We start from the raw sequence: 12,924 nt of genomic DNA, 5'->3' as shown, positions 1-12,924 counted from the left end.
AGGAAGTGGACCCTCACCAGACACCGAGTTGGCTTACACCTCGATCTTCTACTTCCTAACTTCCAGACCTGTGAGAAATAAACATTGTTGTTTAAGTACCCACTATACCGTGTTCCCAGGTGCTTCCGAGGTGGCACTGGTGGTTAAGAACCCACCCACCAATGCAGGAGAAGTAAGAGATGCAAGTTTGATCCCTGGGTTGGGAACATCACTTGGAGGAGGGCATGGCAACCATCTCCAGTATTCTTGCCTGGAGAATTCCACAGACAGAGGAGCCTGGAGGGCTACAGTCCATGGCATCACAGAGTCAGACACGACTGAAGTGACTTAGCACACACCATGATGTTCTGGTTGGGATCGAACCCAGGTCTTCCACGTTGCAGGCAGATTCTTTACCAGCTAAGCCACCAAGGAAGCCCAACAATACTGGAGTGGGTAGCCTGTCCCTTCTCCAGTGGATCTTCCCAACCAGGAATCAAACCAGGGTCTTCTGCATTGCAGGCTGATTCTTTACCAACTGAGCTATTGCGGAAGCCCCACGATGTTCTGTTTTAGCAGCCTAAACTGACCAAGACAAGTGGAGATACATCTTAGGAACAAAAATAGAACCACAAAGAACATTCAAAATTTGGAGACCTGGGACTTCCCTGGTGGTCCAGTGGCTAAGACTCTATGCTCCCAATGCAGCGGGCCCAGGTTCAATCCCTGGTTAGGGAACTGTATCCCACGTGTCACAACTAAGACCCAGGTGCAGCCAAATAAATACATAGATATTTTAAAGAAACCCACAAATATTGGGGACCTGTAAGGGACCCTGTCTTTGTAGAAACAGGCCTACAGCTGGTGAGTGCCAGCCATAAGCTGCTGAGTGTCACACCCAGTGCTGGGAGAGGTATGGAATGTGCCCATGGAGGTATCATTTCTTACAAACACCTGCAACCTTGCTGAGGTTTGGGTTTCAACCCTTTTCCTAGACTCCATTCATTGTTCACTCCAGGTGGAGAATCTTCAGAATTAGAAAGTATCCAACTAATATCCTAGTGTTATTCTAAGGAAGACCAAGAAGACAAATTAGGAAGTTCTAAGCCAAGAAGTCAAGGGAAGTACAGTGTCTTGTAAATTATTCTAATGGATGTATTCAGAAAGAGTAGTTATGAATTCATTTAGATTACTAAGGAAAAATGATCTAGCAAATCGGATTCCAGGTGGAGCAGGAAGGTTCACAGTTTGGTCAGGGCTTTGCAAGACACTTAAGATATGTGAAATATTGTCTTATTTCATGTTTCTTTGATAACTAGGGATATTTAATATCTCATAATGCTTATTTATAGACCAGGTGCGTTTCTCTGTTATACACTGTCCATAATTTTACCTGTTGACATACTGGGGCATTTAGAGTGTTTCTTATTTGTTTGAATGTTTTAAATATTTTGTTTCTCTCTTAATGTTATGCATTTTTAATATAGAGAGGTTTTACATTTTGTCAGTTTATAATGTAAATTTTAAGGGATTGTGACTTATCTTGTACAAAGTCTGCATGTCAATTAGGACAAAAATATTCCTTAGGCAAAATTTGGTGTTTTGTCTAGGCGTGTGCTATGTAGTTGCATATCTTTCTTTTTTTTATTAAATAAACTTTTTCATTTTAAGATAATTATAGATGAACATTCAGTTGTAAAAAATAATACAGAGAGAAGCTGTGTAACAGTTTTTGCTTACGGTATCTCTAGTAAAACTGTAGTCAGTATCACAAACAGGATATCAACATTGATACAGGCAGGATGCAGACCATGAGCATCAGCACAACGCTCCCTCAGGTTGCTGTTTTGTACCCAAACCCCACTCTCCCAGTCTTCCTCCTCCCTCATCCGCAACATCCATGAAACTGTAGTTCATTTCGACCATTATTTTCATTTCAAGAATGTTGTTCATTTGCCGAGTCGTGTCCGACTCTTTGGGACCCCACGGGCTGCATGGGCTTCCCGGTCCTTCACTGTCTCCTGGAATTTGCTCAAACTCATGTCCATTGAGTCGGTGATGCCATCCAACCATCTCATCCCCTGTCTCCCCCTTCTCCTCCTACCCTCAGTCTTTCCCAGCATCAGGGTCTTTTCCCATGAGTAGGTTCTTTGCATCAGGTGGCCACAGTATTGGCAGCTTCCACATCAGTCCTTCCAATGAAAGTTATACCGATGGGATTGCATAGTATGGAATGTAAGACTGGCTTTCTTTCATGTGGCATAACTTTCTAGAGATTTATTCAGATTGTTCTGTATATTAATAGCTTTTTCTTATTCCGTTTTGGGGTAGACAGTCACACAGTTTCCTTTCTTACTTGTCTGTCAGTATTCCCCTTTCTTGCTTTACTACACTGGGTAGAACTTCCAGTACTATGCTGAATAAGAGTGGTGAGAGGGGATAGCTGCCTTTTCCTGAGCTTGGTAGGAGGAAATACTTAATTCTTTCATCATTAAGGATGATGTTAGCTGTAAGTTTTTCATAGGTGTTCTTTATCAATTTGAGGAAGCTTGCCTCTATTCCTGTTTTGCTGAGTAGTTTTCTCATGAGCAAGTGTTGGATTTGTTCAAATCATTTTTCTGCATTGATTAATGTGACTCATGTGATATTTCTTCTTTAGTGTTAATATGCATATTACCTTGATTCATTTTTGAATATTGAACCAGTGTTGCATCCTTGAATAAATCTCAGTTGGACATACTTGTTTCATTCTTCCATGTATTGCTGAATTCTATATGCTAATCTATCTTATGGAGAAGGAAATGGCAACTCACTCCAGTATTCTTGTGTGGGAAATCCTATGGACAGAGGCGCCTGGTGGGCTACAGTCCATGGGGTCACAAGAGCTGGACATAACTTAGTGACTAAATCAGCAGCAATCTGTCTTTAAAATTTTTTTTATGTCTATATCCATGAGAGATATTGGTCTATAACTTTCTTTTCTTATACTTGTTATTTATGTCAATTATTTTCATAATTTTATTTATCTTTTTTCTTTATTTTTTAATGTATAGATGTTTGCATTTTAGCAATTTATGAATTTTGGTATTAGAATAATACTAGTTTCATGTAATGAATTGAGACATGTTTTTTTCCCCCTCTATTTTTTCAAGGAGATTGTGTAGAATTGCTTCTAAATCTTCTTTATATATTTGGTAGGATGCTCAGGAAAATTATTTGGGCTTGGAGATCCCCTTTTTAAGACTTTTAAAGTCATGAATACAATTTTTAAAACTACTTATAAGGTTATTTATTCAGATTATGTATTTCATATTGAGTGAATTATAATAATTTGTGGAGTTTTTGTCTAAGTTGTCAGACCCATGTGTAGAGTTATTCTCTTATTATGCTTTTGATGTCTGCAGTATTGATTTCTGGTATTGGAAAGTTGTGTCTTTCTTTTTTTTTCTTTGAGCAGCTTATTTAAGGTTTGTCAAGTTACTGATTTTTTTTTTCCAAAGAACCAATTCTTTGTCTCTTTCTCTATTGTTTTTTCTGTCTTCAGGTTCACTGATTTCTGCTCTTATCTTTATTTTCTTGCTTCGGTTTTATTTATTTAGATTTATTTGTAATTTAGATTATTGTTATGGGACCTTCCTCTTTTCTAGTGTATGCACTTGGTACTGCTGATTTCCCTTCTACTTCTTGCTTCTGCTTTAAATGTCTCCTTCAAATTTTCATGTTTTGTTTTTGCTTTCACTCCATTGAATATACCTTCTATGTTTCCTTTGAGGCATCCTCTTTGACTCACGTGTTATAAAAATACCTGTAGTTCAGTTTCCAAGTGTTTGGAGATACTTCTTTTAGCATCTGGATATTGATTTCTAGTTTGATTCTTTAGTGGTTGGAGAACGTGTTCTGTAGCATTTCAGTGCTTTTCAATTTGTTGAGGCTTGTTTAATGGCCCAGGGTCTATTTTGGTGTCTGTTCTGTGAGTACTTGAAAAGAATACGTAATCTGCTGACACTGGGTGGAATGTTCTGTAAATATCAATGAGACCCTACTATCTCATGGTGTTGTTGAGTTCTTCCATATTCTGCTTTTTCCTGTCCAGTTGTTTTTTCAGTTGTTGAGTAAGGGATGAAGTCTCTACCAGGAGTGAGTAGATTTTGGATTGTTATGGCTCCTTCCAGATCTATCAGTTTTGCTTCACATATTTCCCAACTCTTTTGTTTGCAACACACTACTTTATAATTGCTATGTCTTCTGGGTGAATGCTTCCCTGGTGGCTCAGATGGTAAAGCGTCTGCCTGCAATGCAGGAGACCTGGGTTCGATCCCTGGCGTGGGAAGATCTCCCGGAGAAGGAAATGGCAACCCACTCCAGTACTCTTGTCTGGAGAATCCCACGGATGGAGGAGCCTGGTGGGCCACAGTCCATGGGGTCACAAAAAAGCGGACACGACTGAGCGACTTCACTTTCACTTTTCACTTCCACTGGGTGGATGGACAGTTTTGTCATTCTGTAATGTCCCTCTCTGTGGTGTTGGAGAAGACTCTTGAGAGTCCCTTGGACTGCAAGGAGATCCAACCAGTCCATCCTAAAGGAGATCAGTCCTGGGTGTTCATTGGAAGGACTGATGTTGAGGCTGAAACTCCAATACTTTGGCCACCTTGTGCGAAGAGCTGACTCATTTGAAAAGACCCTGATGCTGGGAAGGATTGGGGGCAGGAAGAGAAGGGGACGACAGAGGATGAGATGGCTGGATGGCATCACTGACTCAATGGATATGAGTTTGAGTGAACTCTGGAAGTTGGTGATGGACAGGGAGGCCTGGCATGCTGCAGTTCATGGGGTCGCAGAGAGTCGGACACGACTGAGCGATTGAACTGAACTGAATGTCCTTCTCTGTTGCTGGCAGTTATTCTTGTTGTAAAGTTCACTTCAATATTAATATAGACATTCTTGCTTTCTTTTGATTAATATTATCATGATATACATTTTTCCTTTCTTTTATTTTCAATCTGAGTATATCATTATTTTTAATGTTTCTTGTCAGCACCACATAGCGTCTTACGTTTTTTAATTCACTCTGCCAATCTTTGTCCTTTAAGTGGTTGCTTTAGTTATTACATGGTGTGTATGCAATTTATCTTAGTCTACTGGTGTGTCATTTTACCTCTTACCTCATGTTCCTTAACCCTTTCTCATTTGCAATATAATTGTCTTAAATCTTCTGTCTGCCTACACTTAAAACCATACCAGACAGTGTTATAACTTTTTCTTTAAACATCAGTCATAATTTAGAAAATTTAAGAGACGTTAAACCCATTGTATTTACCCAAATATTGCTTCCCATGTTCTTTCTTCTTTACTGAAATTCCAAGATCCCTTCTATTGTCATTTATTCTGTATTCAGAGAACTTAATTTAGCCATTCTCTTTGGGTACCTGTGCTGGTGACAAATTTTAAATTTTTTTCATCTTTGAATGTCTTGATTTTCATCTCATCCTTGAAGGATATTTTCACTGAGTACAGGATTCTCGACTGACAGTTGATTTCTTTCAGCACGTGAAAAATATCGTGCCACTTTCTCCTGGTCTTCACGGTTTCTGACAAAAAAATCTGTCCTCATTCAACTTGTTTCCCCCTATTATAGGTAGTGTGCATTATTTTCTGGCTACTTTCCATATTTTTTACTTTTTCTTCAGTGCTTGGAAATTTAACTGCGATGCCCTTTGATGAGAATTACTTTGGTATATCTTATTTGGAGTTCATCTAGTAGGCTAGAGTCCATGGGGTCACAGAGAGTCAGACACAGCTGAGTAACTTCAGTTCAGTTCAGTAGCATCTGTAGGCGCTCCTCTGGTGGCTCAGATGGTAAAGAACCTGCCTGCGATGCAGAAGACCCGGGTTCAATCCCTGGGTCAGGAAAAACGCCTCGGGAAGGGAATGGCAACCCACTCCAGTATTCTTGCCTGGGAAATCCCATGGACAGAGGAGCTTGTTGGGCTTGACTGAACAATAACTTCACTAACGCTTCACTTTAGCTTATTGAATCTGTAGATTTAACTCTCTTGCAAAATGTGAGATGTTTTCAGCCATTATCTCCATGAAATACTTTTCAGCTCTTCCCCTTTCTCTTCTCTTCCAGCAACCTGATGACGTGCATATTAGATCTTCTGTTGTCGCTGCACAGTATGAGGCTCTGTTCACTTTTTTCCAGTCCATTTTCTGTCTTGCTCAGACTGGGTAATCTCTGTTGCTCCGTTGCCCTGTGCTCATGCCTCTTGTCAGTTCTGCTCTGCTGTTGGATCCACCACTGAGCTTTGCATTTCAGTTGTTGCATTTGTTCCAAACATGTTTGTAATTGCTTGATGATGGGATTTTTACCATGGCTACTTTAAAATCTTTGTCTAATAATTGTAACGTCTTTGTCATCTCTATGTTGGAGTCTGTTGACTGTCTATTTTCATTCAGTTTGAGATCTTCCTCATTCATAGCATGACAAGTCATTCTTGATTGAATCCTGGACATTTTGTATCATGAGACTCTGGCTTTTATTTAAACCTTGTGTTTTAGCGGGCTTTGTCTAACACTGCTCTGGCAGTAGAAGGTGTTACTTCCAGGTGGAGGTAAAATCAAGGTCCCCGTTCAGCGCTGTTTGCACCGAAGTGGGTGGGCTTGGGGGGTGTTGACTGGGGTCGGGGTTGGGAGGTGGAGGGTGGTCCTTGTTACTGCTGGACAGGTTTCATATTCTACTCTTAGCAGTACCTTGACTGACACTATGGTGGGGGTGATTTCATAGCTGAAGGATGATATTACATGTCCCGACTCTCCAATTAAGCTATTAATACAACAAACAAGGCAAGAATATACAATGAGGAAAAAATAGTCTTTTTAAAAAGTGATGCTGGGTAAACGGAAGAGCTACTTGTAAAAGAATGAAATTAGAACATCTCATACCATGTACAAAAGAACAACAACAACAAAAACTCAAGATGGATTAAAAACCTAAATATAAAACCTGAAACCATAAAACTCCTGAAAGAAAGCATAGGCAGTACACTCTGACATAGCTCTTAGCAACATCTTTTGGGATTCTGTCTCCTCAGGCAAGGGAAACAAAAGCAAAAATAAACAAAATGGGATCTAATCAAACTTAAAACTTTTGCATAGCAAAGGAAACCATCAACAAAGCAAAAAGGTTACCTACTGAATGGGAGAAAATAGAAGGTATTTGCAAATTATAAGGGGTTCATATCAAAAATATATAAAGAGTTCTTACAACTCAATTTCAAAAGTCAACCAATCACCCAGCCAAACAAAGACCTAATTAAAAAATTGGTAGAGGACCTGAACATGCCTTTTTTTCCTGGAAGATGTGCAGACGGTCAAAGGGCACATGAAAAGATGCTAAGCATCAATAATCAGCTGCTGCTGCTACTGCTAAGTCGCTTCAGTCGTGGCCGACTCTGTGAGACCCCACAGACGGCAGCCCACCAGGCTCCCCAGTCCCTGGGATTCTCCAGGCAAGACTACTGGAGTGGGGTGCCATTGGCAGGGAAATGCAAATCAAAACCACAGTGAAATATTACCTCACACTTATCAAGATAGCTATTATCAAGAAGATGACAAATATGTGTTGGTGATGCTGGGAAAGATTGAAAGAGGAGGAAAAGGGGACGACAGAGGACGAGCTGGTTGGATGGCATCACGGACTTGATGGACATGAGTTTGAGCAGGCTCCGGGAGTCACTGATGGACAGGGAAACCTGGCATGCTGCAGTCCATGGGGTTGCAAAGAGTCGGACACGACTGAGTAACTGAACTAAACTGAACTGATGTGTTGGTGAAAATGTGGATAAAAGGGAACCGTCCTGCATTGTTGGTGGAGATGTAAGTTGGTGTAACCATCATGGAGAACAGTATGGAGTTTCCTCAAAAAAATTAAAAATGGAATTACCATATGATCCAGTAATCCCACTCCTGGGTATGTATCCACAGAAAACAAACAGTAATTTGAAAACATAGGCACCCCAATGTTTATAGCAGTATTGTTTATAATAGGCAACATATGGAAGCAACCTGTGTGACCATCAATAGATGGGTGGGTAATGAAGATGTGGTATATGTGTACACACTGGACTATTACTCAGCCAATAAAAAGAATACAATTGAATAATTAAAAAAAAATTTGCAGCAACATGGATGGACCTGGAGGGTATTATGCTTAGTGAAATAAGTCAGACAGAGAAACACATATATGTATGTTTTCACTTAAATGTGGAATCTGAAAAATAAAACAGATACAGATTCACAAATATAGAGAACAAATTAGTGGTTACCAGCGGGGAGAAAGCTATGGGGACGGGCATGATAGGGGAAGGGGATGAATGAGTACAAAATAAATAAGTTGTAAGGATGTAATATGCAGCCTGGGCAATATAGTTCATATTTTATGATAACTTTATATGGTGTATAATTTATAAAAGTATCACTGTGTTGTACATCTGAAACTAACATGATATTGCAAGTCAACTGTACTTCAATTGAAAGGAAAGTCCTGCCTCTCCATCAGGCTCCTTCTGACACCGCCAGTTAAGGAGAAGAAGAGATAGGACTTCCCTGGTGGTTCAGTGGTTGAGAATCCGTCTTGCAGTGTAGGGGACACAGATTGATCCCTGCTCGGGAACTTAGATCCCACATGTAGCAGAGAAACTCAGCCCTCGTGCTGCAGCTAGTCTGTGTGCTGCAACTAACACCCAAGAAAACCACAGAAATAAAAAAAAATTTTTACAAAAAAAAGATAACTCATTAATGCTGGGCAGGAGTTGAAATCAGGGGACTTCATGGGATCTCTCCTACTCTGCTGGGTAGGGCTCTTTACCTCTCATTGGAAAACAAAAGCCATGGCTAGCTTCTTAGACACTGCTTCTGCAAGGTGTCTACAAGGTGGGACACCTTGGTGCTAACTCTGGGGATCGAAGTTTTCATTGTTGTTTTGTGTTTGGCTGGAGCAGATGATCTCAACATTTTCTCTTTCTAGGCTGCCTCTATCTTCTTCCTTTGGATATAGATAACAGGCTTTTGTTGGGGATAGATTTTTTTTTCTTTTTGTCTGTACTTGGTGGTCCCAGACTACTAGCTTCTTTAGCTCCAGTAGTGGGAGTAAGAAGCAATAAACAAACAGACAAACAGACTCAAAAAGCCCATTAATGTAACTCACCACCTTATCATTCTGCAGGTTCGGAGATCCCTAGCCTGTCTGCCTTTTTTGTACTTTTCAGAGTCTTCTTCTGTTTGCTTTGTACATAATGTCCAGGATTTTTAGCTGTAATTGGAGGGACGAACAGGAAGAAGTACATTGACTTCATGTTCTCTGAAGGGCAGTTCCTTAAATCTTCTTTTATTTCTTTGAGTTGGTTTGTCGGTATTTTATTTTTATTTTACAGGTGCCTTGTAGTTCTTGTTAAGTCTGTAAATAGTATGTGATACCGTTACTATTTCTAAGGTGAGTCTCTGTGGGATCTAGAACACTAGAATTCTCCGCCAGTTCTTAGTTTCTCGGAAACTACAAGGAGAGTCCCAAGGAACACATGTATATATGAAAAACATTCCGGATAGAATCACATTTTATTATCCACTGGGGCTTTGACTCCACAACCCCGTATAAATCGGTGTTCTGGTGATTGGGGCTTGAATGCATGTGAATCTTTGAAACAGTGGACGCTTCGTTGTGGCTTCATTAAGCCCAGGGTAAGCTTACAAGGTGCCAGCATACAGCCTGGCATCTTCACTTACTAGCTGGGTGACCAGGAGAAGGTTCCTGAGTGTTTCAGGGCCTCTGTTGATTTACCTGTAAGGTGGAGATAAATGAGTACCGCCAGAAGAGAAACCTGCCGTTATTCTAAAATGTTCCTCCCTATAGATAAGGTGTCCATTTTCTCTGGTTGTTGTCCAGATTTTTTTTTTTCTGTCTTTAGTTTTCAGAAGTTTATTTATGATGTGTCTCGGTATGGAATTTTTTGGTTGATCCTGTTTGGAATTCTCCCAACATTTTTAAAACTTTAAGCTGTAACTGATTTACAATGTACACCTGTCAGTTTCAGGTTTAAAGCAAAGTGATGTAGTTATATATATTTATTCTTTTAAAATACTTTTCCTTTATAGGTTATTGTAAGATTTCAAATATAATTCTGTGTGCTATGCAGTAAGTTCTTAAAGCCTCATTGTTTGTCCATTTTATATATAGTAGTGTATATCTGTTAACCCCAAAGTCCTAATTTATCTCCCTCACCTTTCCCTCTTGGTAACCATAAATTTGTTTTCCATGTCTGTGAGTCTGTTTCTGGCTTGTAAATAAATTCATTTGTATTATTTTTTAAAATTCCACTTATAAATGATGTCGTATGGTATTTGTCTTCCTCTGATTTACTTTGCTAGTATGGTCCATCCATGTTGCTGCAAATAATATTTCATTCTTTTTTTGACTGAGATCTCCCAGCTTCTTGACTTGGTAGATTTAAGTCTACAGTAGGATTAAGTGTGTTACTATGCATACAGCATTTATAACTATCTCATAAGAACAATATAAATGTTAGCCACTAACATAATTGGTACTCCTTTTCTCAAGGCAGTGCGGAAAGCAGAAGGTAGTGCAGTGTGGTCAAAGTCTACCATATGACCCAGATATGCCACTCCTGGGCATATACCCGGAGAAGAGCATAATTATGAAAGATCCACGCACCCTAATGTCCACTGCAGCACTATTTACAATAGCCAGGACATGGAAGCAACTTGAATGTCCATCAATATAGAAATGGATAAATAAGGTGTGGCATATGTATGCAATGGAATATTACTCAGCCATAAAAACGGAATATCGTGCCGTTTGCAGAGATGTGGATGGGCCTAGAGACTGACATACACGAGAGTGAAGTCAGAAAAAGAAAAACAAATATATATTAACCTATATGTGTGGAATTTAAAAAATGGTACAGATGAACATATTTGCAAAGTAGAAATACTCAGATGTGGAAAACAAATGTATGGGCACCAAGGGGGAAAAGAGGGGGTGGGTGGGATGAATTAGGAGATTGGGATTAACCTATATGCACTACTATGTATAAAATACATGACTAATGAGAACTTCCGGTATAGCACCGGATCTCTACTCAATGCTCTGTGGTGACGAAGAGGGGATATATGTATACACACAGCTGATTCATTTTGCTGTACAGCAGAAACTAATGCGAAATTTTAAAGCAGCTAAACTCCGATAAAAAAATCTATCCTTCCCATTGATAGCAGTATCTTCTAACCTTTTGATTGTGAAGACTGTTTCTTTTCCTTTGTGCTTTTCCTTTGAATATGTGAGCAGTTCCCTAATGTCACTGACACTGAAATCTTCTTCATTATGTAATAAACAAATAAAGATTCTAATTTCTTTGTGGTGTTCTATATCTTGTCACCTTACTGCTCTCTCTTATTAACTCTAGGAGCTTTTTAGTTGATTATTTTGCATTTCTGGATGGCCAATTATTTTTTATGTAAACAATAACAATTTTACTTCAGTTATGAGACTTACTATGCTGCCCAGACTTTGAAAAACAGATAATTTTCTGTGTTCTCTTTGCTTTGATTCCCAAGATAGGTAAAACATCTATCCTCTTTCCATATCAACAACTTCTTCCTTGTAATTATCACCTCTTTTGCTTTTCATCCAGAAAAGCATCTCCTTGCTCATGTTTTTAAATTTTTTATGGATCCCAACATTTTTATTGATGGTTTTATTGCTAGAAAAATATCTTAAAAGTAATTTCCAATAATGATGATATGTGGAGGAGACTTATTTTTAGACGTTGATGCTCCTTTATTACAGAATTAGAATCATCAGAGAAGATGAGCCAAAATATTTTCCTATCATCTTCTGGTCCATCTGCATTTGTTTTGTGCATAAGTAAAGAAAACTCTATACAATTTTTCTCTGTCCAATTCCTTGGGGCTACAATTACTGAAATTTCAATTAATAATCTTTCTTCTCTTATACTTACTTTCCAGCAGAGTTGCAATTTCTTGCCTTTTCACGTATCTTTATGATCTTTCAAGAGAAATTTAAAGACAGTGTATCAAACATCAATTTTAACACATATACCCTTGTACCAAATACTAACTTATAACTGTTACTCATCTGTGTGAACTTGAGTATGTATCTTTCCAGAATCAGTTTTATATCTAAATTGGGGGAGGACGAGTGAAATAAAATTATTTATGATGTTTTCCATTGCTAATGTCATCTTTTATCATAGGCTTATGGTAACAGAAAGAAAGTGAAAGTCACTCAGTTGTGTCCGACTCTTTGCAACCCAATGAACTATACAGTTCATGGAATTCTCTAGGCTAGAATACTGGAGTGGGCAGTCTTTCCCTTCTCCAGGGGATCTTCCCAACCCAAGGATCAAACCCAGATCTCCTGCATTGCAGGCAGATTCTTTACCAGCTAAGCTTCCAGGGAAGCCTAAGAATACTGGAATGGGTAGCCTATCCCTTCTCCAGTGCATCTTTCTGACCCAGGAATCAAACTGGGGTCTCCTGCATTGCAGGCAGATTCTTTACCAACTGAGCTATCAGGGAAGCTCAATTATTTATCAGAAGCAAACAAAGGTGGGCTTGTCTGGGGATTTGAACCCAGGACCTCTTGTGCCCTAAGGGAAAATCATACCCCTAGACCAACAAGCCACTTGTTAATAGGAAATGTTTAAATTGTGAGGTAAATATAATGCAATTTAAGTAATGAAGAGTATATAAAAAATATTCAGTTCAAACTCATGCAACCCCCAAAACTCAACTCAAAGATAAATACCTGGGTATGGTGTAACAATTCTGACAACATTGTGCAGGTATACTGGAATTGAACAACTAAGTACATAGATAATGGATGGAAAGACCCAGTTTTCTCACTGT

At 39.2% G+C, this 12,924-nt stretch overlaps 1 non-coding gene and 1 pseudogene across 1 annotated transcript; one reads left to right on the top strand and one right to left on the bottom strand.

The window, feature by feature from the left end:
- LOC128068261 (calpain small subunit 1-like) overlaps positions 1–12,924 on the bottom strand; it is a 189,696-nt pseudogene that overhangs the window by 30,547 nt on the left and 146,225 nt on the right.
- Positions 645–717, top strand: TRNAG-CCC (transfer RNA glycine (anticodon CCC)). Its single transcript has one exon. It is a non-coding gene; the product is annotated as a tRNA-Gly (tRNA).

Source organism: Budorcas taxicolor, chromosome 24 (genome assembly GCF_023091745.1).
Source record: "Budorcas taxicolor isolate Tak-1 chromosome 24, Takin1.1, whole genome shotgun sequence".
In the NCBI taxonomy this organism is placed as follows: Eukaryota; Metazoa; Chordata; class Mammalia; order Artiodactyla; family Bovidae; genus Budorcas; species Budorcas taxicolor.
Note: the sequence above shows the minus strand (reverse complement) of the source record. Positions and strands in the feature narration are given on the sequence as shown.